Here is a 23,652-nt window from a genome sequence, read left to right as displayed (position 1 = left end):
ATGTCAACACCCAAGTTTCCTTCCGGGTCCTATCTTTCTCCTTGGGAGCTACTCAGCAAAATAAACACATCATCATCAACAACAACAACAACAACAACAACAACAACAACAACTGAACATGTCATGATAGACAAACAGAATGAAAAAAAGGCATTTCTATTTTTGATTGTTTTTTCCAGGGGAGAGCGCGAACGCAGTCCCCCACACTTATAAATTGCGCACCCGAGTCGTCCACATTTGGGATGATCGCAGGGGTCAACCAAGCCGATGTGCAATGGAAAGGTCTCGCCCCGGGCCCACAGCCTTGCGGATCACTGTTAAGCCTGTGCCAGGTAAGTATGCCTGAAACTGCAGCTTCCTAACCATCACTACAAACATACACATCACCTCATTCAGGTGTCTTGTAAGCAAAACTTCACATATATTCCATTTCAGTTCAAACATTTTTATACTTCCCTGTACATGGCACTACATTCACCCGTTCGCTTTATGCAAAGATTATTGGTAGGAAGAACGAGACGGAAATGGCTTTATTTGCATTTTAGGCTGCATAGACATGCACCTTGCGCCAGGTACCCAGGGGAGGTAACTTCCATGTCAACACCCAAGTTTCCTTCCGGGTCCTATCTTTCTCCTTGGGAGCTACTCAGCAAAATAAACACATCATCATCAACAACAACAACAACAACAACAACAACAACAACAACAACTGAACATGTCATGATAGACAAACAGAATGAAAAAAAGGCATTTCTATTTTTGATTGTTTTTTCCAGGGGAGAGCGCGAACGCAGTCCCCCACACTTATAAATTGCGCACCCGAGTCGTCCACATTTGGGATGATCGCAGGGGTCAACCAAGCCGATGTGCAATGGAAAGGTCTCGCCCCGGGCCCACAGCCTTGCGGATCACTGTTAAGCCTGTGCCAGGTAAGTATGCCTGAAACTGCAGCTTCCTAACCATCACTACAAACATACACATCACCTCATTCAGGTGTCTTGTAAGCAAAACTTCACATATATTCCATTTCAGTTCAAACATTTTTATACTTCCCTGTACATGGCACTACATTCACCCGTTCGCTTTATGCAAAGATTATTGGTAGGAAGAACGAGACGGAAATGGCTTTATTTGCATTTTAGGCTGCATAGACATGCACCTTGCGCCAGGTACCCAGGGGAGGTAACTTCCATGTCAACACCCAAGTTTCCTTCCGGGTCCTATCTTTCTCCTTGGGAGCTACTCAGCAAAATAAACACATCATCATCAACAACAACAACAACAACAACAACAACAACAACAACAACAACAACAACTGAACATGTCATGATAGACAAACAGAATGAAAAAAAGGCATTTCTATTTTTGATTGTTTTTTCCAGGGGAGAGCGCGAACGCAGTCCCCCACACTTATAAATTGCGCACCCGAGTCGTCCACATTTGGGATGATCGCAGGGGTCAACCAAGCCGATGTGCAATGGAAAGGTCTCGCCCCGGGCCCACAGCCTTGCGGATCACTGTTAAGCCTGTGCCAGGTAAGTATGCCTGAAACTGCAGCTTCCTAACCATCACTACAAACATACACATCACCTCATTCAGGTGTCTTGTAAGCAAAACTTCACATATATTCCATTTCAGTTCAAACATTTTTATACTTCCCTGTACATGGCACTACATTCACCCGTTCGCTTTATGCAAAGATTATTGGTAGGAAGAACGAGACGGAAATGGCTTTATTTGCATTTTAGGCTGCATAGACATGCACCTTGCGCCAGGTACCCAGGGGAGGTAACTTCCATGTCAACACCCAAGTTTCCTTCCGGGTCCTATCTTTCTCCTTGGGAGCTACTCAGCAAAATAAACACATCATCATCAACAACAACAACAACAACAACAACAACAACAACAACTGAACATGTCATGATAGACAAACAGAATGAAAAAAAGGCATTTCTATTTTTGATTGTTTTTTCCAGGGGAGAGCGCGAACGCAGTCCCCCACACTTATAAATTGCGCACCCGAGTCGTCCACATTTGGGATGATCGCAGGGGTCAACCAAGCCGATGTGCAATGGAAAGGTCTCGCCCCGGGCCCACAGCCTTGCGGATCACTGTTAAGCCTGTGCCAGGTAAGTATGCCTGAAACTGCAGCTTCCTAACCATCACTACAAACATACACATCACCTCATTCAGGTGTCTTGTAAGCAAAACTTCACATATATTCCATTTCAGTTCAAACATTTTTATACTTCCCTGTACATGGCACTACATTCACCCGTTCGCTTTATGCAAAGATTATTGGTAGGAAGAACGAGACGGAAATGGCTTTATTTGCATTTTAGGCTGCATAGACATGCACCTTGCGCCAGGTACCCAGGGGAGGTAACTTCCATGTCAACACCCAAGTTTCCTTCCGGGTCCTATCTTTCTCCTTGGGAGCTACTCAGCAAAATAAACACATCATCATCAACAACAACAACAACAACAACAACAACAACAACTGAACATGTCATGATAGACAAACAGAATGAAAAAAAGGCATTTCTATTTTTGATTGTTTTTTCCAGGGGAGAGCGCGAACGCAGTCCCCCACACTTATAAATTGCGCACCCGAGTCGTCCACATTTGGGATGATCGCAGGGGTCAACCAAGCCGATGTGCAATGGAAAGGTCTCGCCCCGGGCCCACAGCCTTGCGGATCACTGTTAAGCCTGTGCCAGGTAAGTATGCCTGAAACTGCAGCTTCCTAACCATCACTACAAACATACACATCACCTCATTCAGGTGTCTTGTAAGCAAAACTTCACATATATTCCATTTCAGTTCAAACATTTTTATACTTCCCTGTACATGGCACTACATTCACCCGTTCGCTTTATGCAAAGATTATTGGTAGGAAGAACGAGACGGAAATGGCTTTATTTGCATTTTAGGCTGCATAGACATGCACCTTGCGCCAGGTACCCAGGGGAGGTAACTTCCATGTCAACACCCAAGTTTCCTTCCGGGTCCTATCTTTCTCCTTGGGAGCTACTCAGCAAAATAAACACAACAACAACAACAACAACAACAACAACAACAACAACAACTGAACATGTCATGATAGACAAACAGAATGAAAAAAAGGCATTTCTATTTTTGATTGTTTTTTCCAGGGGAGAGCGCGAACGCAGTCCCCCACACTTATAAATTGCGCACCCGAGTCGTCCACATTTGGGATGATCGCAGGGGTCAACCAAGCCGATGTGCAATGGAAAGGTCTCGCCCCGGGCCCACAGCCTTGCGGATCACTGTTAAGCCTGTGCCAGGTAAGTATGCCTGAAACTGCAGCTTCCTAACCATCACTACAAACATACACATCACCTCATTCAGGTGTCTTGTAAGCAAAACTTCACATATATTCCATTTCAGTTCAAACATTTTTATACTTCCCTGTACATGGCACTACATTCACCCGTTCGCTTTATGCAAAGATTATTGGTAGGAAGAACGAGACGGAAATGGCTTTATTTGCATTTTAGGCTGCATAGACATGCACCTTGCGCCAGGTACCCAGGGGAGGTAACTTCCATGTCAACACCCAAGTTTCCTTCCGGGTCCTATCTTTCTCCTTGGGAGCTACTCAGCAAAATAAACACATCATCATCAACAACAACAACAACAACAACAACAACAACAACAACTGAACATGTCATGATAGACAAACAGAATGAAAAAAAGGCATTTCTATTTTTGATTGTTTTTTCCAGGGGAGAGCGCGAACGCAGTCCCCCACACTTATAAATTGCGCACCCGAGTCGTCCACATTTGGGATGATCGCAGGGGTCAACCAAGCCGATGTGCAATGGAAAGGTCTCGCCCCGGGCCCACAGCCTTGCGGATCACTGTTAAGCCTGTGCCAGGTAAGTATGCCTGAAACTGCAGCTTCCTAACCATCACTACAAACATACACATCACCTCATTCAGGTGTCTTGTAAGCAAAACTTCACATATATTCCATTTCAGTTCAAACATTTTTATACTTCCCTGTACATGGCACTACATTCACCCGTTCGCTTTATGCAAAGATTATTGGTAGGAAGAACGAGACGGAAATGGCTTTATTTGCATTTTAGGCTGCATAGACATGCACCTTGCGCCAGGTACCCAGGGGAGGTAACTTCCATGTCAACACCCAAGTTTCCTTCCGGGTCCTATCTTTCTCCTTGGGAGCTACTCAGCAAAATAAACACATCATCATCAACAACAACAACAACAACAACAACAACAACAACAACAACTGAACATGTCATGATAGACAAACAGAATGAAAAAAAGGCATTTCTATTTTTGATTGTTTTTTCCAGGGGAGAGCGCGAACGCAGTCCCCCACACTTATAAATTGCGCACCCGAGTCGTCCACATTTGGGATGATCGCAGGGGTCAACCAAGCCGATGTGCAATGGAAAGGTCTCGCCCCGGGCCCACAGCCTTGCGGATCACTGTTAAGCCTGTGCCAGGTAAGTATGCCTGAAACTGCAGCTTCCTAACCATCACTACAAACATACACATCACCTCATTCAGGTGTCTTGTAAGCAAAACTTCACATATATTCCATTTCAGTTCAAACATTTTTATACTTCCCTGTACATGGCACTACATTCACCCGTTCGCTTTATGCAAAGATTATTGGTAGGAAGAACGAGACGGAAATGGCTTTATTTGCATTTTAGGCTGCATAGACATGCACCTTGCGCCAGGTACCCAGGGGAGGTAACTTCCATGTCAACACCCAAGTTTCCTTCCGGGTCCTATCTTTCTCCTTGGGAGCTACTCAGCAAAATAAACACATCATCATCAACAACAACAACAACAACAACAACAACAACAACTGAACATGTCATGATAGACAAACAGAATGAAAAAAAGGCATTTCTATTTTTGATTGTTTTTTCCAGGGGAGAGCGCGAACGCAGTCCCCCACACTTATAAATTGCGCACCCGAGTCGTCCACATTTGGGATGATCGCAGGGGTCAACCAAGCCGATGTGCAATGGAAAGGTCTCGCCCCGGGCCCACAGCCTTGCGGATCACTGTTAAGCCTGTGCCAGGTAAGTATGCCTGAAACTGCAGCTTCCTAACCATCACTACAAACATACACATCACCTCATTCAGGTGTCTTGTAAGCAAAACTTCACATATATTCCATTTCAGTTCAAACATTTTTATACTTCCCTGTACATGGCACTACATTCACCCGTTCGCTTTATGCAAAGATTATTGGTAGGAAGAACGAGACGGAAATGGCTTTATTTGCATTTTAGGCTGCATAGACATGCACCTTGCGCCAGGTACCCAGGGGAGGTAACTTCCATGTCAACACCCAAGTTTCCTTCCGGGTCCTATCTTTCTCCTTGGGAGCTACTCAGCAAAATAAACACAACAACAACAACAACAACAACAACAACAACAACAACAACTGAACATGTCATGATAGACAAACAGAATGAAAAAAAGGCATTTCTATTTTTGATTGTTTTTTCCAGGGGAGAGCGCGAACGCAGTCCCCCACACTTATAAATTGCGCACCCGAGTCGTCCACATTTGGGATGATCGCAGGGGTCAACCAAGCCGATGTGCAATGGAAAGGTCTCGCCCCGGGCCCACAGCCTTGCGGATCACTGTTAAGCCTGTGCCAGGTAAGTATGCCTGAAACTGCAGCTTCCTAACCATCACTACAAACATACACATCACCTCATTCAGGTGTCTTGTAAGCAAAACTTCACATATATTCCATTTCAGTTCAAACATTTTTATACTTCCCTGTACATGGCACTACATTCACCCGTTCGCTTTATGCAAAGATTATTGGTAGGAAGAACGAGACGGAAATGGCTTTATTTGCATTTTAGGCTGCATAGACATGCACCTTGCGCCGGGTACCCAGGGGAGGTAACTTCCATGTCAACACCCAAGTTTCCTTCCGGGTCCTATCTTTCTCCTTGGGAGCTACTCAGCAAAATAAACACATCATCATCAACAACAACAACAACAACAACAACAACAACAACAACAACAACTGAACATGTCATGATAGACAAACAGAATGAAAAAAAGGCATTTCTATTTTTGATTGTTTTTTCCAGGGGAGAGCGCGAACGCAGTCCCCCACACTTATAAATTGCGCACCCGAGTCGTCCACATTTGGGATGATCGCAGGGGTCAACCAAGCCGATGTGCAATGGAAAGGTCTCGCCCCGGGCCCACAGCCTTGCGGATCACTGTTAAGCCTGTGCCAGGTAAGTATGCCTGAAACTGCAGCTTCCTAACCATCACTACAAACATACACATCACCTCATTCAGGTGTCTTGTAAGCAAAACTTCACATATATTCCATTTCAGTTCAAACATTTTTATACTTCCCTGTACATGGCACTACATTCACCCGTTCGCTTTATGCAAAGATTATTGGTAGGAAGAACGAGACGGAAATGGCTTTATTTGCATTTTAGGCTGCATAGACATGCACCTTGCGCCAGGTACCCAGGGGAGGTAACTTCCATGTCAACACCCAAGTTTCCTTCCGGGTCCTATCTTTCTCCTTGGGAGCTACTCAGCAAAATAAACACATCATCATCAACAACAACAACAACAACAACAACAACAACAACAACTGAACATGTCATGATAGACAAACAGAATGAAAAAAAGGCATTTCTATTTTTGATTGTTTTTTCCAGGGGAGAGCGCGAACGCAGTCCCCCACACTTATAAATTGCGCACCCGAGTCGTCCACATTTGGGATGATCGCAGGGGTCAACCAAGCCGATGTGCAATGGAAAGGTCTCGCCCCGGGCCCACAGCCTTGCGGATCACTGTTAAGCCTGTGCCAGGTAAGTATGCCTGAAACTGCAGCTTCCTAACCATCACTACAAACATACACATCACCTCATTCAGGTGTCTTGTAAGCAAAACTTCACATATATTCCATTTCAGTTCAAACATTTTTATACTTCCCTGTACATGGCACTACATTCACCCGTTCGCTTTATGCAAAGATTATTGGTAGGAAGAACGAGACGGAAATGGCTTTATTTGCATTTTAGGCTGCATAGACATGCACCTTGCGCCAGGTACCCAGGGGAGGTAACTTCCATGTCAACACCCAAGTTTCCTTCCGGGTCCTATCTTTCTCCTTGGGAGCTACTCAGCAAAATAAACACATCATCATCAACAACAACAACAACAACAACAACAACAACAACAACTGAACATGTCATGATAGACAAACAGAATGAAAAAAAGGCATTTCTATTTTTGATTGTTTTTTCCAGGGGAGAGCGCGAACGCAGTCCCCCACACTTATAAATTGCGCACCCGAGTCGTCCACATTTGGGATGATCGCAGGGGTCAACCAAGCCGATGTGCAATGGAAAGGTCTCGCCCCGGGCCCACAGCCTTGCGGATCACTGTTAAGCCTGTGCCAGGTAAGTATGCCTGAAACTGCAGCTTCCTAACCATCACTACAAACATACACATCACCTCATTCAGGTGTCTTGTAAGCAAAACTTCACATATATTCCATTTCAGTTCAAACATTTTTATACTTCCCTGTACATGGCACTACATTCACCCGTTCGCTTTATGCAAAGATTATTGGTAGGAAGAACGAGACGGAAATGGCTTTATTTGCATTTTAGGCTGCATAGACATGCACCTTGCGCCAGGTACCCAGGGGAGGTAACTTCCATGTCAACACCCAAGTTTCCTTCCGGGTCCTATCTTTCTCCTTGGGAGCTACTCAGCAAAATAAACACATCATCATCAACAACAACAACAACAACAACAACAACAACAACAACTGAACATGTCATGATAGACAAACAGAATGAAAAAAAGGCATTTCTATTTTTGATTGTTTTTTCCAGGGGAGAGCGCGAACGCAGTCCCCCACACTTATAAATTGCGCACCCGAGTCGTCCACATTTGGGATGATCGCAGGGGTCAACCAAGCCGATGTGCAATGGAAAGGTCTCGCCCCGGGCCCACAGCCTTGCGGATCACTGTTAAGCCTGTGCCAGGTAAGTATGCCTGAAACTGCAGCTTCCTAACCATCACTACAAACATACACATCACCTCATTCAGGTGTCTTGTAAGCAAAACTTCACATATATTCCATTTCAGTTCAAACATTTTTATACTTCCCTGTACATGGCACTACATTCACCCGTTCGCTTTATGCAAAGATTATTGGTAGGAAGAACGAGACGGAAATGGCTTTATTTGCATTTTAGGCTGCATAGACATGCACCTTGCGCCAGGTACCCAGGGGAGGTAACTTCCATGTCAACACCCAAGTTTCCTTCCGGGTCCTATCTTTCTCCTTGGGAGCTACTCAGCAAAATAAACACATCATCATCAACAACAACAACAACAACAACAACAACAACAACAACAACTGAACATGTCATGATAGACAAACAGAATGAAAAAAAGGCATTTCTATTTTTGATTGTTTTTTCCAGGGGAGAGCGCGAACGCAGTCCCCCACACTTATAAATTGCGCACCCGAGTCGTCCACATTTGGGATGATCGCAGGGGTCAACCAAGCCGATGTGCAATGGAAAGGTCTCGCCCCGGGCCCACAGCCTTGCGGATCACTGTTAAGCCTGTGCCAGGTAAGTATGCCTGAAACTGCAGCTTCCTAACCATCACTACAAACATACACATCACCTCATTCAGGTGTCTTGTAAGCAAAACTTCACATATATTCCATTTCAGTTCAAACATTTTTATACTTCCCTGTACATGGCACTACATTCACCCGTTCGCTTTATGCAAAGATTATTGGTAGGAAGAACGAGACGGAAATGGCTTTATTTGCATTTTAGGCTGCATAGACATGCACCTTGCGCCAGGTACCCAGGGGAGGTAACTTCCATGTCAACACCCAAGTTTCCTTCCGGGTCCTATCTTTCTCCTTGGGAGCTACTCAGCAAAATAAACACATCATCATCAACAACAACAACAACAACAACAACAACAACAACAACAACAACTGAACATGTCATGATAGACAAACAGAATGAAAAAAAGGCATTTCTATTTTTGATTGTTTTTTCCAGGGGAGAGCGCGAACGCAGTCCCCCACACTTATAAATTGCGCACCCGAGTCGTCCACATTTGGGATGATCGCAGGGGTCAACCAAGCCGATGTGCAATGGAAAGGTCTCGCCCCGGGCCCACAGCCTTGCGGATCACTGTTAAGCCTGTGCCAGGTAAGTATGCCTGAAACTGCAGCTTCCTAACCATCACTACAAACATACACATCACCTCATTCAGGTGTCTTGTAAGCAAAACTTCACATATATTCCATTTCAGTTCAAACATTTTTATACTTCCCTGTACATGGCACTACATTCACCCGTTCGCTTTATGCAAAGATTATTGGTAGGAAGAACGAGACGGAAATGGCTTTATTTGCATTTTAGGCTGCATAGACATGCACCTTGCGCCAGGTACCCAGGGGAGGTAACTTCCATGTCAACACCCAAGTTTCCTTCCGGGTCCTATCTTTCTCCTTGGGAGCTACTCAGCAAAATAAACACATCATCATCAACAACAACAACAACAACAACAACAACAACAACAACTGAACATGTCATGATAGACAAACAGAATGAAAAAAAGGCATTTCTATTTTTGATTGTTTTTTCCAGGGGAGAGCGCGAACGCAGTCCCCCACACTTATAAATTGCGCACCCGAGTCGTCCACATTTGGGATGATCGCAGGGGTCAACCAAGCCGATGTGCAATGGAAAGGTCTCGCCCCGGGCCCACAGCCTTGCGGATCACTGTTAAGCCTGTGCCAGGTAAGTATGCCTGAAACTGCAGCTTCCTAACCATCACTACAAACATACACATCACCTCATTCAGGTGTCTTGTAAGCAAAACTTCACATATATTCCATTTCAGTTCAAACATTTTTATACTTCCCTGTACATGGCACTACATTCACCCGTTCGCTTTATGCAAAGATTATTGGTAGGAAGAACGAGACGGAAATGGCTTTATTTGCATTTTAGGCTGCATAGACATGCACCTTGCGCCAGGTACCCAGGGGAGGTAACTTCCATGTCAACACCCAAGTTTCCTTCCGGGTCCTATCTTTCTCCTTGGGAGCTACTCAGCAAAATAAACACATCATCATCAACAACAACAACAACAACAACAACAACAACAACAACTGAACATGTCATGATAGACAAACAGAATGAAAAAAAGGCATTTCTATTTTTGATTGTTTTTTCCAGGGGAGAGCGCGAACGCAGTCCCCCACACTTATAAATTGCGCACCCGAGTCGTCCACATTTGGGATGATCGCAGGGGTCAACCAAGCCGATGTGCAATGGAAAGGTCTCGCCCCGGGCCCACAGCCTTGCGGATCACTGTTAAGCCTGTGCCAGGTAAGTATGCCTGAAACTGCAGCTTCCTAACCATCACTACAAACATACACATCACCTCATTCAGGTGTCTTGTAAGCAAAACTTCACATATATTCCATTTCAGTTCAAACATTTTTATACTTCCCTGTACATGGCACTACATTCACCCGTTCGCTTTATGCAAAGATTATTGGTAGGAAGAACGAGACGGAAATGGCTTTATTTGCATTTTAGGCTGCATAGACATGCACCTTGCGCCAGGTACCCAGGGGAGGTAACTTCCATGTCAACACCCAAGTTTCCTTCCGGGTCCTATCTTTCTCCTTGGGAGCTACTCAGCAAAATAAACACATCATCATCAACAACAACAACAACAACAACAACAACAACAACAACAACAACTGAACATGTCATGATAGACAAACAGAATGAAAAAAAGGCATTTCTATTTTTGATTGTTTTTTCCAGGGGAGAGCGCGAACGCAGTCCCCCACACTTATAAATTGCGCACCCGAGTCGTCCACATTTGGGATGATCGCAGGGGTCAACCAAGCCGATGTGCAATGGAAAGGTCTCGCCCCGGGCCCACAGCCTTGCGGATCACTGTTAAGCCTGTGCCAGGTAAGTATGCCTGAAACTGCAGCTTCCTAACCATCACTACAAACATACACATCACCTCATTCAGGTGTCTTGTAAGCAAAACTTCACATATATTCCATTTCAGTTCAAACATTTTTATACTTCCCTGTACATGGCACTACATTCACCCGTTCGCTTTATGCAAAGATTATTGGTAGGAAGAACGAGACGGAAATGGCTTTATTTGCATTTTAGGCTGCATAGACATGCACCTTGCGCCAGGTACCCAGGGGAGGTAACTTCCATGTCAACACCCAAGTTTCCTTCCGGGTCCTATCTTTCTCCTTGGGAGCTACTCAGCAAAATAAACACATCATCATCAACAACAACAACAACAACAACAACAACAACAACAACTGAACATGTCATGATAGACAAACAGAATGAAAAAAAGGCATTTCTATTTTTGATTGTTTTTTCCAGGGGAGAGCGCGAACGCAGTCCCCCACACTTATAAATTGCGCACCCGAGTCGTCCACATTTGGGATGATCGCAGGGGTCAACCAAGCCGATGTGCAATGGAAAGGTCTCGCCCCGGGCCCACAGCCTTGCGGATCACTGTTAAGCCTGTGCCAGGTAAGTATGCCTGAAACTGCAGCTTCCTAACCATCACTACAAACATACACATCACCTCATTCAGGTGTCTTGTAAGCAAAACTTCACATATATTCCATTTCAGTTCAAACATTTTTATACTTCCCTGTACATGGCACTACATTCACCCGTTCGCTTTATGCAAAGATTATTGGTAGGAAGAACGAGACGGAAATGGCTTTATTTGCATTTTAGGCTGCATAGACATGCACCTTGCGCCAGGTACCCAGGGGAGGTAACTTCCATGTCAACACCCAAGTTTCCTTCCGGGTCCTATCTTTCTCCTTGGGAGCTACTCAGCAAAATAAACACATCATCATCAACAACAACAACAACAACAACAACAACAACAACAACTGAACATGTCATGATAGACAAACAGAATGAAAAAAAGGCATTTCTATTTTTGATTGTTTTTTCCAGGGGAGAGCGCGAACGCAGTCCCCCACACTTATAAATTGCGCACCCGAGTCGTCCACATTTGGGATGATCGCAGGGGTCAACCAAGCCGATGTGCAATGGAAAGGTCTCGCCCCGGGCCCACAGCCTTGCGGATCACTGTTAAGCCTGTGCCAGGTAAGTATGCCTGAAACTGCAGCTTCCTAACCATCACTACAAACATACACATCACCTCATTCAGGTGTCTTGTAAGCAAAACTTCACATATATTCCATTTCAGTTCAAACATTTTTATACTTCCCTGTACATGGCACTACATTCACCCGTTCGCTTTATGCAAAGATTATTGGTAGGAAGAACGAGACGGAAATGGCTTTATTTGCATTTTAGGCTGCATAGACATGCACCTTGCGCCAGGTACCCAGGGGAGGTAACTTCCATGTCAACACCCAAGTTTCCTTCCGGGTCCTATCTTTCTCCTTGGGAGCTACTCAGCAAAATAAACACATCATCATCAACAACAACAACAACAACAACAACAACAACAACAACTGAACATGTCATGATAGACAAACAGAATGAAAAAAAGGCATTTCTATTTTTGATTGTTTTTTCCAGGGGAGAGCGCGAACGCAGTCCCCCACACTTATAAATTGCGCACCCGAGTCGTCCACATTTGGGATGATCGCAGGGGTCAACCAAGCCGATGTGCAATGGAAAGGTCTCGCCCCGGGCCCACAGCCTTGCGGATCACTGTTAAGCCTGTGCCAGGTAAGTATGCCTGAAACTGCAGCTTCCTAACCATCACTACAAACATACACATCACCTCATTCAGGTGTCTTGTAAGCAAAACTTCACATATATTCCATTTCAGTTCAAACATTTTTATACTTCCCTGTACATGGCACTACATTCACCCGTTCGCTTTATGCAAAGATTATTGGTAGGAAGAACGAGACGGAAATGGCTTTATTTGCATTTTAGGCTGCATAGACATGCACCTTGCGCCAGGTACCCAGGGGAGGTAACTTCCATGTCAACACCCAAGTTTCCTTCCGGGTCCTATCTTTCTCCTTGGGAGCTACTCAGCAAAATAAACACATCATCATCAACAACAACAACAACAACAACAACAACAACAACAACAACTGAACATGTCATGATAGACAAACAGAATGAAAAAAAGGCATTTCTATTTTTGATTGTTTTTTCCAGGGGAGAGCGCGAACGCAGTCCCCCACACTTATAAATTGCGCACCCGAGTCGTCCACATTTGGGATGATCGCAGGGGTCAACCAAGCCGATGTGCAATGGAAAGGTCTCGCCCCGGGCCCACAGCCTTGCGGATCACTGTTAAGCCTGTGCCAGGTAAGTATGCCTGAAACTGCAGCTTCCTAACCATCACTACAAACATACACATCACCTCATTCAGGTGTCTTGTAAGCAAAACTTCACATATATTCCATTTCAGTTCAAACATTTTTATACTTCCCTGTACATGGCACTACATTCACCCGTTCGCTTTATGCAAAGATTATTGGTAGGAAGAACGAGACGGAAATGGCTTTATTTGCATTTTAGGCTGCATAGACATGCACCTTGCGCCAGGTACCCAGGGGAGGTAACTTCCATGTCAACACCCAAGTTTCCTTCCGGGTCCTATCTTTCTCCTTGGGAGCTACTCAGCAAAATAAACACATCATCATCAACAACAACAACAACAACAACAACAACAACAACAACTGAACATGTCATGATAGACAAACAGAATGAAAAAAAGGCATTTCTATTTTTGATTGTTTTTTCCAGGGGAGAGCGCGAACGCAGTCCCCCACACTTATAAATTGCGCACCCGAGTCGTCCACATTTGGGATGATCGCAGGGGTCAACCAAGCCGATGTGCAATGGAAAGGTCTCGCCCCGGGCCCACAGCCTTGCGGATCACTGTTAAGCCTGTGCCAGGTAAGTATGCCTGAAACTGCAGCTTCCTAACCATCACTACAAACATACACATCACCTCATTCAGGTGTCTTGTAAGCAAAACTTCACATATATTCCATTTCAGTTCAAACATTTTTATACTTCCCTGTACATGGCACTACATTCACCCGTTCGCTTTATGCAAAGATTATTGGTAGGAAGAACGAGACGGAAATGGCTTTATTTGCATTTTAGGCTGCATAGACATGCACCTTGCGCCAGGTACCCAGGGGAGGTAACTTCCATGTCAACACCCAAGTTTCCTTCCGGGTCCTATCTTTCTCCTTGGGAGCTACTCAGCAAAATAAACACAACAACAACAACAACAACAACAACAACAACAACAACTGAACATGTCATGATAGACAAACAGAATGAAAAAAAGGCATTTCTATTTTTGATTGTTTTTTCCAGGGGAGAGCGCGAACGCAGTCCCCCACACTTATAAATTGCGCACCCGAGTCGTCCACATTTGGGATGATCGCAGGGGTCAACCAAGCCGATGTGCAATGGAAAGGTCTCGCCCCGGGCCCACAGCCTTGCGGATCACTGTTAAGCCTGTGCCAGGTAAGTATGCCTGAAACTGCAGCTTCCTAACCATCACTACAAACATACACATCACCTCATTCAGGTGTCTTGTAAGCAAAACTTCACATATATTCCATTTCAGTTCAAACATTTTTATACTTCCCTGTACATGGCACTACATTCACCCGTTCGCTTTATGCAAAGATTATTGGTAGGAAGAACGAGACGGAAATGGCTTTATTTGCATTTTAGGCTGCATAGACATGCACCTTGCGCCAGGTACCCAGGGGAGGTAACTTCCATGTCAACACCCAAGTTTCCTTCCGGGTCCTATCTTTCTCCTTGGGAGCTACTCAGCAAAATAAACACATCATCATCAACAACAACAACAACAACAACAACAACAACAACAACTGAACATGTCATGATAGACAAACAGAATGAAAAAAAGGCATTTCTATTTTTGATTGTTTTTTCCAGGGGAGAGCGCGAACGCAGTCCCCCACACTTATAAATTGCGCACCCGAGTCGTCCACATTTGGGATGATCGCAGGGGTCAACCAAGCCGATGTGCAATGGAAAGGTCTCGCCCCGGGCCCACAGCCTTGCGGATCACTGTTAAGCCTGTGCCAGGTAAGTATGCCTGAAACTGCAGCTTCCTAACCATCACTACAAACATACACATCACCTCATTCAGGTGTCTTGTAAGCAAAACTTCACATATATTCCATTTCAGTTCAAACATTTTTATACTTCCCTGTACATGGCACTACATTCACCCGTTCGCTTTATGCAAAGATTATTGGTAGGAAGAACGAGACGGAAATGGCTTTATTTGCATTTTAGGCAGCATAGACATGCACCTTGCGCCAGGTACCCAGGGGAGGTAACTTCCATGTCAACACCCAAGTTTCCTTCCGGGTCCTATCTTTCTCCTTGGGAGCTACTCAGCAAAATAAACACATCATCATCAACAACAACAACAACAACAACAACAACAACAACAACAACTGAACATGTCATGATAGACAAACAGAATGAAAAAAAGGCATTTCTATTTTTGATTGTTTTTTCCAGGGGAGAGCGCGAACGCAGTCCCCCACACTTATAAATTGCGCACCCGAGTCGTCCACATTTGGGATGATCGCAGGGGTCAACCAAGCCGATGTGCAATGGAAAGGTCTCGCCCCGGGCCCACAGCCTTGCGGATCACTGTTAAGCCTGTGCCAGGTAAGTATGCCTGAAACTGCAGCTTCCTAACCATCACTACAAACATACACATCACCTCATTCAGGTGTCTTGTAAGCAAAACTTCACATATATTCCATTTCAGTTCAAACATTTTTATACTTCCCTGTACATGGCACTACATTCACCCGTTCGCTTTATGCAAAGATTATTGGTAGGAAGAACGAGACGGAAATGGCTTTATTTGCATTTTAGGCTGCATAGACATGCACCTTGCGCCAGGTACCCAGGGGAGGTAACTTCCATGTCAACACCCAAGTTTCCTTCCGGGTCCTATCTTTCTCCTTGGGAGCTACTCAGCAAAATAAACACATCATCATCAACAACAACAACAACAACAACAACAACAACAACAACTGAACATGTCATGATAGACAAACAGAATGAAAAAAAGGCATTTCTATTTTTGATTGTTTTTTCCAGGGGAGAGCGCGAACGCAGTCCCCCACACTTATAAATTGCGCACCCGAGTCGTCCACATTTGGGATGATCGCAGGGGTCAACCAAGCCGATGTGCAATGGAAAGGTCTCGCCCCGGGCCCACAGCCTTGCGGATCACTGTTAAGCCTGTGCCAGGTAAGTATGCCTGAAACTGCAGCTTCCTAACCATCACTACAAACATACACATCACCTCATTCAGGTGTCTTGTTAAGCAAAACTTCACATATATTCCATTTCAGTTCAAACATTTTTATACTTCCCTGTACATGGCACTACATTCACCCGTTCGCTTTATGCAAAGATTATGGTAGGAAGAACGAGACGGAAATGCTTATTTGCATTTTAGGCTGCATAGACATGCACCTTGCGCCAGGTACCCAGGGGAGGTAACTTCCATGTCAACACCCAAGTTTCCTTCCGGGTCCTATCTTTCTCCTTGGGAGCTACTCAGCAAAATAAACACATCATCATCAACAACAACAACAACAACAACAACAACAACAACAACAACAACAACTGAACATGTCATGATAGACAAACAGAATGAAAAAAAGGCATTTCTATTTTTGATTGTTTTTTCCAGGGGAGAGCGCGAACGCAGTCCCCCACACTTATAAATTGCGCACCCGAGTCGTCCACATTTGGGATGATCGCAGGGGTCAACCAAGCCGATGTGCAATGGAAAGGTCTCGCCCGGCCCACAGCCTTGCGGATCACTGTTAAGCCTGTGCCAGGTAAGTATGCCTGAAACTGCAGCTTCCTAACCATCACTACAAACATACACATCACCTCATTCAGGTGTCTTGTAAGCAAAACTTCACATATATTCCATTTCAGTTCAAACATTTTTATACTTCCCTGTACATGGCACTACATTCACCCGTTCGCTTTATGCAAAGATTATTGGTAGGAAGAACGAGACGGAAATGGCTTTATTTGCATTTTAGGCCTGCATAGACATGCACCTTGCGCCAGGTACCCAGGGGAGGTAACTTCCATGTCAACACCCAAGTTCCTTCCGGGTCCTATCTTTCTCCTTGGGAGCTACTCAGCAAAATAAACACATCATCATCAACAACAACAACAACAACAACAACAACAACAACAACTGAACATGTCATGATAGACAAACAGAATGAAAAAAAGGCATTTCTATTTTGATTGTTTTTTCCAGGGGAGAGCGCGAACGCAGTCCCCCACACTTATAAATTGCGCACCCGAGTCGTCCACATTTGGGATGATCGCAGGGGTCAACCAAGCCGATGTGCAATGGAAAGGTCTCGCCCAGGGCCCACAGCCTTGCGGATCACTGTTAAGCCTGTGCCAGGTAAGTATGCCTGAAACTGCAGCTTCCTAACCATCACTACAAACATACACATCACCTCATTCAGGTGTCTTGTAAGCAAAACTTCACATATATTCCATTTCAGTTCAAACATTTTTATACTTCCCTGTACATGGCACTACATTCACCCGTTCGCTTTATGCAAAGATTATTGGTAGGAAGAACGAGACGGAAATGGCTTTATTTGCATTTTAGGCTGCATAGACATGCACCTTGCGCCAGGTACCCAGGGGAGGTAACTTCCATGTCAACACCCAAGTTTCCTTCCGGGTCCTATCTTTCTCCTTGGGAGCTACTCAGCAAAATAAACACATCATCATCAACAACAACAACAACAACAACAACAACAACAACAACAACTGAACATGTCATGATAGACAAACAGAATGAAAAAAAGGCATTTCTATTTTTGATTGTTTTTTCCAGGGGAGAGCGCGAACGCAGTCCCCCACACTTATAAATTGCGCACCCGAGTCGTCCACATTTGGGATGATCGCAGGGGTCAACCAAGCCGATGTGCAATGGAAAGGTCTCGCCCCGGGCCCACAGCCTTGCGGATCACTGTTAAGCCTGTGCCAGGTAAGTATGCCTGAAACTGCAGCTTCCTAACCATCACTACAAACATACACATCACCTCATTCAGGTGTCTTGTAAGCAAAACTTCACATATATTCCATTTCAGTTCAAACATTTTTATACTTCCCTGTACATGGCACTACATTCACCCGTTCGCTTTATGCAAAGATTATTGGTAGGAAGAACGAGACGGAAATGGCTTTATTTGCATTTTAGGCTGCATAGACATGCACCTTGCGCCAGGTACCCAGGGGAGGTAACTTCCATGTCAACACCCAAGTTTCCTTCCGGGTCCTATCTTTCTCCTTGGGAGCTACTCAGCAAAATAAACACATCATCATCAACAACAACAACAACAACAACAACAACAACAACAACTGAACATGTCATGATAGACAAACAGAATGAAAAAAAGGCATTTCTATTTTTGATTGTTTTTTCCAGGGGAGAGCGCGAACGCAGTCCCCCACACTTATAAATTGCGCACCCGAGTCGTCCACATTTGGGATGATCGCAGGGGTCAACCAAGCCGATGTGCAATGGAAAGGTCTCGCCCCGGGCCCACAGCCTTGCGGATCACTGTTAAGCCTGTGCCAGGTAAGTATGCCTGAAACTGCAGCTTCCTAACCATCACTACAAACATACACATCACCTCATTCAGGTGTCTTGTAAGCAAAACTTCACATATATTCCATTTCAGTTCAAACATTTTTATACTTCCCTGTACATGGCACTACATTCACCCGTTCGCTTTATGCAAAGATTATTGGTAGGAAGAACGAGACGGAAATGGCTTTATTTGCATTTTAGGCTGCATAGACATGCACCTTGCGCCAGGTACCCAGGGGAGGTAACTTCCATGTCAACACCCAAGTTTCCTTCCGGGTCCTATCTTTCTCCTTGGGAGCTACTCAGCAAAATAAACACATCATCATCAACAACAACAACAACAACAACAACAACAACAACAACTGAACATGTCATGATAGACAAACAGAATGAAAAAAAGGCATTTCTATTTTTGATTGTTTTTTCCAGGGGAGAGCGCGAACGCAGTCCCCCACACTTATAAATTGCGCACCCGAGTCGTCCACATTTGGGATGATCGCAGGGGTCAACCAAGCCGATGTGCAATGGAAAGGTCTCGCCCCGGGCCCACAGCCTTGCGGATCACTGTTAAGCCTGTGCCAGGTAAGTATGCCTGAAACTGCAGCTTCCTAACCATCACTACAAACATACACATCACCTCATTCAGGTGTCTTGTAAGCAAAACTTCACATATATTCCATTTCAGTTCAAACATTTTTATACTTCCCTGTACATGGCACTACATTCACCCGTTCGCTTTATGCAAAGATTATTGGTAGGAAGAACGAGACGGAAATGGCTTTATTTGCATTTTAGGCTGCATAGACATGCACCTTGCGCCAGGTACCCAGGGGAGGTAACTTCCATGTCAACACCCAAGTTTCCTTCCGGGTCCTATCTTTCTCCTTGGGAGCTACTCAGCAAAATAAACACATCATCATCAACAACAACAACAACAACAACAACAACAACAACAACTGAACATGTCATGATAGACAAACAGAATGAAAAAAAGGCATTTCTATTTTTGATTGTTTTTTCCAGGGGAGAGCGCGAACGCAGTCCCCCACACTTATAAATTGCGCACCCGAGTCGTCCACATTTGGGATGATCGCAGGGGTCAACCAAGCCGATGTGCAATGGAAAGGTCTCGCCCCGGGCCCACAGCCTTGCGGATCACTGTTAAGCCTGTGCCAGGTAAGTATGCCTGAAACTGCAGCTTCCTAACCATCACTACAAACATACACATCACCTCATTCAGGTGTCTTGTAAGCAAAACTTCACATATATTCCATTTCAGTTCAAACATTTTTATACTTCCCTGTACATGGCACTACATTCACCCGTTCGCTTTATGCAAAGATTATTGGTAGGAAGAACGAGACGGAAATGGCTTTATTTGCATTTTAGGCTGCATAGACATGCACCTTGCGCCAGGTACCCAGGGGAGGTAACTTCCATGTCAACACCCAAGTTTCCTTCCGGGTCCTATCTTTCTCCTTGGGAGCTACTCAGCAAAATAAACACATCATCATCAACAACAACAACAACAACAACAACAACAACTGAACATGTCATGATAGACAAACAGAATGAAAAAAAGGCATTTCTATTTTTGATTGTTTTTTCCAGGGGAGAGCGCGAACGCAGTCCCCCACACTTATAAATTGCGCACCCGAGTCGTCCACATTTGGGATGATCGCAGGGGTCAACCAAGCCGATGTGCAATGGAAAGGTCTCGCCCCGGGCCCACAGCCTTGCGGATCACTGTTAAGCCTGTGCCAGGTAAGTATGCCTGAAACTGCAGCTTCCTAACCATCACTACAAACATACACATCACCTCATTCAGGTGTCTTGTAAGCAAAACTTCACATATATTCCATTTCAGTTCAAACATTTTTATACTTCCCTGTACATGGCACTACATTCACCCGTTCGCTTTATGCAAAGATTATTGGTAGGAAGAACGAGACGGAAATGGCTTTATTTGCATTTTAGGCTGCATAGACATGCACCTTGCGCCAGGTACCCAGGGGAGGTAACTTCCATGTCAACACCCAAGTTTCCTTCCGGGTCCTATCTTTCTCCTTGGGAGCTACTCAGCAAAATAAACACATCATCATCAACAACAACAACAACAACAACAACAACAACAACAACTGAACATGTCATGATAGACAAACAGAATGAAAAAAAGGCATTTCTATTTTTGATTGTTTTTTCCAGGGGAGAGCGCGAACGCAGTCCCCCACACTTATAAATTGCGCACCCGAGTCGTCCACATTTGGGATGATCGCAGGGGTCAACCAAGCCGATGTGCAATGGAAAGGTCTCGCCCCGGGCCCACAGCCTTGCGGATCACTGTTAAGCCTGTGCCAGGTAAGTATGCCTGAAACTGCAGCTTCCTAACCATCACTACAAACATACACATCACCTCATTCAGGTGTCTTGTAAGCAAAACTTCACATATATTCCATTTCAGTTCAAACATTTTTATACTTCCCTGTACATGGCACTACATTCACCCGTTCGCTTTATGCAAAGATTATTGGTAGGAAGAACGAGACGGAAATGGCTTTATTTGCATTTTAGGCTGCATAGACATGCACCTTGCGCCAGGTACCCAGGGGAGGTAACTTCCATGTCAACACCCAAGTTTCCTTCCGGGTCCTATCTTTCTCCTTGGGAGCTACTCAGCAAAATAAACACATCATCATCAACAACAACAACAACAACAACAACAACAACAACAACTGAACATGTCATGATAGACAAACAGAATGAAAAAAAGGCATTTCTATTTTTGATTGTTTTTTCCAGGGGAGAGCGCGAACGCAGTCCCCCACACTTATAAATTGCGCACCCGAGTCGTCCACATTTGGGATGATCGCAGGGGTCAACCAAGCCGATGTGCAATGGAAAGGTCTCGCCCCGGGCCCACAGCCTTGCGGATCACTGTTAAGCCTGTGCCAGGTAAGTATGCCTGAAACTGCAGCTTCCTAACCATCACTACAAACATACACATCACCTCATTCAGGTGTCTTGTAAGCAAAACTTCACATATATTCCATTTCAGTTCAAACATTTTTATACTTCCCTGTACATGGCACTACATTCACCCGTTCGCTTTATGCAAAGATTATTGGTAGGAAGAACGAGACGGAAATGGCTTTATTTGCATTTTAGGCTGCATAGACATGCACCTTGCGCCAGGTACCCAGGGGAGGTAACTTCCATGTCAACACCCAAGTTTCCTTCCGGGTCCTATCTTTCTCCTTGGGAGCTACTCAGCAAAATAAACACATCATCATCAACAACAACAACAACAACAACAACAACAACAACAACTGAACATGTCATGATAGACAAACAGAATGAAAAAAAGGCATTTCTATTTTTGATTGTTTTTTCCAGGGGAGAGCGCGAACGCAGTCCCCCACACTTATAAATTGCGCACCCGAGTCGTCCACATTTGGGATGATCGCAGGGGTCAACCAAGCCGATGTGCAATGGAAAGGTCTCGCCCCGGGCCCACAGCCTTGCGGATCACTGTTAAGCCTGTGCCAGGTAAGTATGCCTGAAACTGCAGCTTCCTAACCATCACTACAAACATACACATCACCTCATTCAGGTGTCTTGTAAGCAAAACTTCACATATATTCCATTTCAGTTCAAACATTTTTATACTTCCCTGTACATGGCACTACATTCACCCGTTCGCTTTATGCAAAGATTATTGGTAGGAAGAACGAGACGGAAATGGCTTTATTTGCATTTTAGGCTGCATAGACATGCACCTTGCGCCAGGTACCCAGGGGAGGTAACTTCCATGTCAACACCCAAGTTTCCTTCCGGGTCCTATCTTTCTCCTTGGGAGCTACTCAGCAAAATAAACACATCATCATCAACAACAACAACAACAACAACAACAACAACAACAACTGAACATGTCATGATAGACAAACAGAATGAAAAAAAGGCATTTCTATTTTTGATTGTTTTTTCCAGGGGAGAGCGCGAACGCAGTCCCCCACACTTATAAATTGCGCACCCGAGTCGTCCACATTTGGGATGATCGCAGGGGTCAACCAAGCCGATGTGCAATGGAAAGGTCTCGCCCCGGGCCCACAGCCTTGCGGATCACTGTTAAGCCTGTGCCAGGTAAGTATGCCTGAAACTGCAGCTTCCTAACCATCACTACAAACATACACATCACCTCATTCAGGTGTCTTGTAAGCAAAACTTCACATATATTCCATTTCAGTTCAAACATTTTTATACTTCCCTGTACATGGCACTACATTCACCCGTTCGCTTTATGCAAAGATTATTGGTAGGAAGAACGAGACGGAAATGGCTTTATTTGCATTTTAGGCTGCATAGACATGCACCTTGCGCCAGGTACCCAGGGGAGGTAACTTCCATGTCAACACCCAAGTTTCCTTCCGGGTCCTATCTTTCTCCTTGGGAGCTACTCAGCAAAATAAACACATCATCATCAACAACAACAACAACAACAACAACAACAACAACAACTGAACATGTCATGATAGACAAACAGAATGAAAAAAAGGCATTTCTATTTTTGATTGTTTTTTCCAGGGGAGAGCGCGAACGCAGTCCCCCACACTTATAAATTGCGCACCCGAGTCGTCCACATTTGGGATGATCGCAGGGGTCAACCAAGCCGATGTGCAATGGAAAGGTCTCGCCCCGGGCCCACAGCCTTGCGGATCACTGTTAAGCCTGTGCCAGGTAAGTATGCCTGAAACTGCAGCTTCCTAACCATCACTACAAACATACACATCACCTCATTCAGGTGTCTTGTAAGCAAAACTTCACATATATTCCATTTCAGTTCAAACATTTTTATACTTCCCTGTACATGGC

At 44.8% G+C, this 23,652-nt stretch overlaps 40 non-coding genes across 40 annotated transcripts; all 40 read right to left on the bottom strand.

Moving 5' to 3' along the window:
* Window positions 1-176: 176 nt before the first annotated feature.
* Window positions 177-340, bottom strand: LOC125380822. Its single transcript, XR_007221474.1, has one exon. It is a non-coding gene; the product is annotated as a U1 spliceosomal RNA (small nuclear RNA).
* A 433-nt stretch (window positions 341-773) lies between these two features.
* On the bottom strand, window positions 774-937 carry LOC125380811. The gene has a single exon (XR_007221463.1). It is a non-coding gene; the product is annotated as a U1 spliceosomal RNA (small nuclear RNA).
* Window positions 938-1,379: 442 nt separating this feature from the next.
* Window positions 1,380-1,543, bottom strand: LOC125380800. Its single transcript, XR_007221451.1, has one exon. It is a non-coding gene; the product is annotated as a U1 spliceosomal RNA (small nuclear RNA).
* A 430-nt stretch (window positions 1,544-1,973) lies between these two features.
* Window positions 1,974-2,137, bottom strand: LOC125380789. The gene has a single exon (XR_007221440.1). It is a non-coding gene; the product is annotated as a U1 spliceosomal RNA (small nuclear RNA).
* A 427-nt stretch (window positions 2,138-2,564) lies between these two features.
* Window positions 2,565-2,728, bottom strand: LOC125380779. The gene has a single exon (XR_007221430.1). It is a non-coding gene; the product is annotated as a U1 spliceosomal RNA (small nuclear RNA).
* A 424-nt stretch (window positions 2,729-3,152) lies between these two features.
* LOC125380769 lies at window positions 3,153-3,316 on the bottom strand. Its single transcript, XR_007221419.1, has one exon. It is a non-coding gene; the product is annotated as a U1 spliceosomal RNA (small nuclear RNA).
* A 430-nt stretch (window positions 3,317-3,746) lies between these two features.
* Window positions 3,747-3,910, bottom strand: LOC125380757. The gene has a single exon (XR_007221408.1). It is a non-coding gene; the product is annotated as a U1 spliceosomal RNA (small nuclear RNA).
* A 433-nt stretch (window positions 3,911-4,343) lies between these two features.
* On the bottom strand, window positions 4,344-4,507 carry LOC125380748. The gene has a single exon (XR_007221399.1). It is a non-coding gene; the product is annotated as a U1 spliceosomal RNA (small nuclear RNA).
* A 427-nt stretch (window positions 4,508-4,934) lies between these two features.
* On the bottom strand, window positions 4,935-5,098 carry LOC125380737. Its single transcript, XR_007221385.1, has one exon. It is a non-coding gene; the product is annotated as a U1 spliceosomal RNA (small nuclear RNA).
* Window positions 5,099-5,522: 424 nt separating this feature from the next.
* On the bottom strand, window positions 5,523-5,686 carry LOC125380726. Its single transcript, XR_007221373.1, has one exon. It is a non-coding gene; the product is annotated as a U1 spliceosomal RNA (small nuclear RNA).
* A 436-nt stretch (window positions 5,687-6,122) lies between these two features.
* On the bottom strand, window positions 6,123-6,286 carry LOC125380714. Its single transcript, XR_007221361.1, has one exon. It is a non-coding gene; the product is annotated as a U1 spliceosomal RNA (small nuclear RNA).
* A 430-nt stretch (window positions 6,287-6,716) lies between these two features.
* On the bottom strand, window positions 6,717-6,880 carry LOC125380703. Its single transcript, XR_007221350.1, has one exon. It is a non-coding gene; the product is annotated as a U1 spliceosomal RNA (small nuclear RNA).
* A 430-nt stretch (window positions 6,881-7,310) lies between these two features.
* LOC125380692 lies at window positions 7,311-7,474 on the bottom strand. Its single transcript, XR_007221339.1, has one exon. It is a non-coding gene; the product is annotated as a U1 spliceosomal RNA (small nuclear RNA).
* A 430-nt stretch (window positions 7,475-7,904) lies between these two features.
* Window positions 7,905-8,068, bottom strand: LOC125380681. Its single transcript, XR_007221328.1, has one exon. It is a non-coding gene; the product is annotated as a U1 spliceosomal RNA (small nuclear RNA).
* A 433-nt stretch (window positions 8,069-8,501) lies between these two features.
* On the bottom strand, window positions 8,502-8,665 carry LOC125380673. The gene has a single exon (XR_007221320.1). It is a non-coding gene; the product is annotated as a U1 spliceosomal RNA (small nuclear RNA).
* Window positions 8,666-9,101: 436 nt separating this feature from the next.
* Window positions 9,102-9,265, bottom strand: LOC125380661. Its single transcript, XR_007221308.1, has one exon. It is a non-coding gene; the product is annotated as a U1 spliceosomal RNA (small nuclear RNA).
* Window positions 9,266-9,695: 430 nt separating this feature from the next.
* On the bottom strand, window positions 9,696-9,859 carry LOC125380650. The gene has a single exon (XR_007221297.1). It is a non-coding gene; the product is annotated as a U1 spliceosomal RNA (small nuclear RNA).
* A 430-nt stretch (window positions 9,860-10,289) lies between these two features.
* On the bottom strand, window positions 10,290-10,453 carry LOC125380639. Its single transcript, XR_007221286.1, has one exon. It is a non-coding gene; the product is annotated as a U1 spliceosomal RNA (small nuclear RNA).
* Window positions 10,454-10,889: 436 nt separating this feature from the next.
* On the bottom strand, window positions 10,890-11,053 carry LOC125380627. The gene has a single exon (XR_007221274.1). It is a non-coding gene; the product is annotated as a U1 spliceosomal RNA (small nuclear RNA).
* Window positions 11,054-11,483: 430 nt separating this feature from the next.
* On the bottom strand, window positions 11,484-11,647 carry LOC125380616. The gene has a single exon (XR_007221263.1). It is a non-coding gene; the product is annotated as a U1 spliceosomal RNA (small nuclear RNA).
* A 430-nt stretch (window positions 11,648-12,077) lies between these two features.
* LOC125380605 lies at window positions 12,078-12,241 on the bottom strand. The gene has a single exon (XR_007221252.1). It is a non-coding gene; the product is annotated as a U1 spliceosomal RNA (small nuclear RNA).
* Window positions 12,242-12,671: 430 nt separating this feature from the next.
* Window positions 12,672-12,835, bottom strand: LOC125380594. Its single transcript, XR_007221241.1, has one exon. It is a non-coding gene; the product is annotated as a U1 spliceosomal RNA (small nuclear RNA).
* A 433-nt stretch (window positions 12,836-13,268) lies between these two features.
* On the bottom strand, window positions 13,269-13,432 carry LOC125380583. The gene has a single exon (XR_007221230.1). It is a non-coding gene; the product is annotated as a U1 spliceosomal RNA (small nuclear RNA).
* A 430-nt stretch (window positions 13,433-13,862) lies between these two features.
* Window positions 13,863-14,026, bottom strand: LOC125380571. The gene has a single exon (XR_007221219.1). It is a non-coding gene; the product is annotated as a U1 spliceosomal RNA (small nuclear RNA).
* A 421-nt stretch (window positions 14,027-14,447) lies between these two features.
* On the bottom strand, window positions 14,448-14,611 carry LOC125380560. Its single transcript, XR_007221208.1, has one exon. It is a non-coding gene; the product is annotated as a U1 spliceosomal RNA (small nuclear RNA).
* A 430-nt stretch (window positions 14,612-15,041) lies between these two features.
* LOC125380548 lies at window positions 15,042-15,205 on the bottom strand. Its single transcript, XR_007221196.1, has one exon. It is a non-coding gene; the product is annotated as a U1 spliceosomal RNA (small nuclear RNA).
* Window positions 15,206-15,638: 433 nt separating this feature from the next.
* LOC125380537 lies at window positions 15,639-15,802 on the bottom strand. The gene has a single exon (XR_007221185.1). It is a non-coding gene; the product is annotated as a U1 spliceosomal RNA (small nuclear RNA).
* Window positions 15,803-16,232: 430 nt separating this feature from the next.
* Window positions 16,233-16,396, bottom strand: LOC125380526. The gene has a single exon (XR_007221174.1). It is a non-coding gene; the product is annotated as a U1 spliceosomal RNA (small nuclear RNA).
* Window positions 16,397-16,833: 437 nt separating this feature from the next.
* On the bottom strand, window positions 16,834-16,995 carry LOC125380847. Its single transcript, XR_007221499.1, has one exon. It is a non-coding gene; the product is annotated as a U1 spliceosomal RNA (small nuclear RNA).
* A 429-nt stretch (window positions 16,996-17,424) lies between these two features.
* On the bottom strand, window positions 17,425-17,588 carry LOC125380554. Its single transcript, XR_007221202.1, has one exon. It is a non-coding gene; the product is annotated as a U1 spliceosomal RNA (small nuclear RNA).
* Window positions 17,589-18,021: 433 nt separating this feature from the next.
* On the bottom strand, window positions 18,022-18,185 carry LOC125380514. The gene has a single exon (XR_007221163.1). It is a non-coding gene; the product is annotated as a U1 spliceosomal RNA (small nuclear RNA).
* Window positions 18,186-18,615: 430 nt separating this feature from the next.
* On the bottom strand, window positions 18,616-18,779 carry LOC125380503. The gene has a single exon (XR_007221152.1). It is a non-coding gene; the product is annotated as a U1 spliceosomal RNA (small nuclear RNA).
* A 430-nt stretch (window positions 18,780-19,209) lies between these two features.
* Window positions 19,210-19,373, bottom strand: LOC125380492. The gene has a single exon (XR_007221141.1). It is a non-coding gene; the product is annotated as a U1 spliceosomal RNA (small nuclear RNA).
* Window positions 19,374-19,803: 430 nt separating this feature from the next.
* On the bottom strand, window positions 19,804-19,967 carry LOC125380487. Its single transcript, XR_007221136.1, has one exon. It is a non-coding gene; the product is annotated as a U1 spliceosomal RNA (small nuclear RNA).
* Window positions 19,968-20,391: 424 nt separating this feature from the next.
* Window positions 20,392-20,555, bottom strand: LOC125380476. Its single transcript, XR_007221125.1, has one exon. It is a non-coding gene; the product is annotated as a U1 spliceosomal RNA (small nuclear RNA).
* Window positions 20,556-20,985: 430 nt separating this feature from the next.
* Window positions 20,986-21,149, bottom strand: LOC125380465. Its single transcript, XR_007221114.1, has one exon. It is a non-coding gene; the product is annotated as a U1 spliceosomal RNA (small nuclear RNA).
* A 430-nt stretch (window positions 21,150-21,579) lies between these two features.
* LOC125380454 lies at window positions 21,580-21,743 on the bottom strand. The gene has a single exon (XR_007221103.1). It is a non-coding gene; the product is annotated as a U1 spliceosomal RNA (small nuclear RNA).
* Window positions 21,744-22,173: 430 nt separating this feature from the next.
* On the bottom strand, window positions 22,174-22,337 carry LOC125380853. The gene has a single exon (XR_007221504.1). It is a non-coding gene; the product is annotated as a U1 spliceosomal RNA (small nuclear RNA).
* A 430-nt stretch (window positions 22,338-22,767) lies between these two features.
* On the bottom strand, window positions 22,768-22,931 carry LOC125380775. Its single transcript, XR_007221426.1, has one exon. It is a non-coding gene; the product is annotated as a U1 spliceosomal RNA (small nuclear RNA).
* A 430-nt stretch (window positions 22,932-23,361) lies between these two features.
* Window positions 23,362-23,525, bottom strand: LOC125380667. The gene has a single exon (XR_007221314.1). It is a non-coding gene; the product is annotated as a U1 spliceosomal RNA (small nuclear RNA).
* Window positions 23,526-23,652: the final 127 nt, after the last annotated feature.

Source organism: Haliotis rufescens, unplaced genomic scaffold (genome assembly GCF_023055435.1).
Source record: "Haliotis rufescens isolate VD_foot unplaced genomic scaffold, xgHalRufe1.0.p SCAF_156, whole genome shotgun sequence".
Taxonomy (NCBI): Eukaryota; Metazoa; Mollusca; class Gastropoda; order Lepetellida; family Haliotidae; genus Haliotis; species Haliotis rufescens.
This window is presented reverse-complemented; position numbering and strand designations above follow the sequence as displayed.